Below are 1960 nucleotides of genomic sequence, written 5' to 3'. Positions count from 1 at the left end.
GAAAAAATTAAATATAAAGCAGATAGTTGTAATCCTTAAAATAATTAAAGAGATAGTAGAACGAGCAGGACATTGGTTTGCAGCAAATAAATTAGCATTAAACAAAGAGAAAACTGAAAAATCCACAATTTTAACACCGAAGCAGATGATACTAAAGTAAAATTTTTAGGGGTATATCTAGATAATAAACTCTCCTGGAACGGGCATATTGAAAAAAATTGTAATAAATTGGCCTCTACTAACTACGCAATACGAAAAATTAAATCTACAATAAACGAAAAAGCTGCCCTGACAACTTATTATGCTCTATTCCATAGTATTTTAAATTATGGAATTATAATATGGGGCGAAGCAGCATTTACACACCCTCAAAAGTTATTTATTCTACAAAAAGCAGCTATCAGGGCCATAACCTCTGTGAGACACGACATAAGCTGTAGAAATCTTTTTTAAAACACAAGATCATGACACAATTTTCCATGATAATATTCGAGAAACTAATTTCTATAAAAAAGAACATTTCTACATACAAGGTGATTCTTAAATAGACCGACAAAATTTTATCACAGCTTCCTAAGGATAAATGGAGACAAACTGTACCCTTTTTACGTTTATATCCTTTAGGGGCAAAACCCCCTTGATCCGTGCCACTTACGGCGTTTATGAATTGTTTCAATGATCAAGTACATTTTCAACACCATAATACCATGGTTTCCACTACCTGTGCTAACACATCAGTGGCGTACGCTTTACTTCGAAAATAATTTTAATAAATTTTATTTGAAGAACGTTTAAACAAAGAATTTTTTAAATATTTTTTCCAGCATGTTCTCATTTGATACTACTTAGGATAAAATTTTGTCGGTTTATTTAAGAATCTATGTGGCATTTTCCGAAGTCCACACATATTACACACCCCACAATCAAGATCTTGTGACACCAAAAGTAAGACTAAAGAAATCTGAAAATGCAGGTATAAACTTCTATAATTTACTTCCTACCACTATAAGAACAAAAAAATTTAGCACTTTCAAAAATAAACTGAAAATCATACTTATTAACATACGTAGTAGATTATGTTATTAGGAGTAAAAGTGATTGTTTATGTGGCGAAGCTGAACGTTCATTTTGCCGAACGGAGTGAGGCAAATGGATTCAGCTGAGCCACATAAACTCACTTTTACTCCAAATAACATATACTATTTTATCTGCAAACGATTCAGATGGAACGAAAAGAGCAACACACCAATAATCAAGTAAATCACCTCAATAATCAGGACGCTTTGCAATAAAATCGTAAGAAACGTCACGCGTCAGTTTCGGAATTTGTGTTGAGATTTCGAAAGTGTTGATTGATTTAACTGGTGAATAATTGGCGTAGTTTATAGTGCAATATGTCGAATGCTGATAATCTACCTTGTACCTCTCCAGAAAATGCTGAAAAAGCGAAAGAGACAAGAAAGATACAACAGTGATAAATGTCAAAGTAAGTGTCAAGTAAAAGTAAAAACGCCTAGGCGTAAAAACAGTGTTTTTACTCCATGTCTGAAAAGTAAAACTTTTACCTGTGTCATTTAGTCATAAAAGTGGTCACTTTTGTGACGTTTGCAGATAATAATCTTTTATATAGCTTTGATGAATATTTTAATAGCAATTTTAATCTGTATATTTAGTGTACTTAACAATCTTATTAACGTGTTTGTAATGTATCATGTATACAGGGTGAATATAAAGTATGGAACCAAGCGGTTTTATTTTTAATCATTTTCCTCCAGAAAATAATAATTAATATAAATTAAAGTAATATAAAAAATGTGATCGGATTTTCAGAACGAAATTTTGTTTTGTTTTTGAGTTATGCGATATTTTTTTGTCAAAATTGCAATTTATGTGAAAAAATTTTTTTGAAAAAATTAAATATAAAGCAGATAGTTGTAATCCTTAAAATAATTAAAGAGAT

This window comes from Tribolium madens, unplaced genomic scaffold (assembly GCF_015345945.1).
Source record: "Tribolium madens isolate multiple individuals breed KSU strain unplaced genomic scaffold, Tmad_KSU_1.1 Scaffold_7;HRSCAF=85;Tcas5.2_LG10, whole genome shotgun sequence".
In the NCBI taxonomy this organism is placed as follows: domain Eukaryota; kingdom Metazoa; phylum Arthropoda; class Insecta; order Coleoptera; family Tenebrionidae; genus Tribolium; species Tribolium madens.
The sequence above is the reverse complement of the archived record's forward strand: the minus strand, read 5'-3'. Positions refer to the sequence as shown.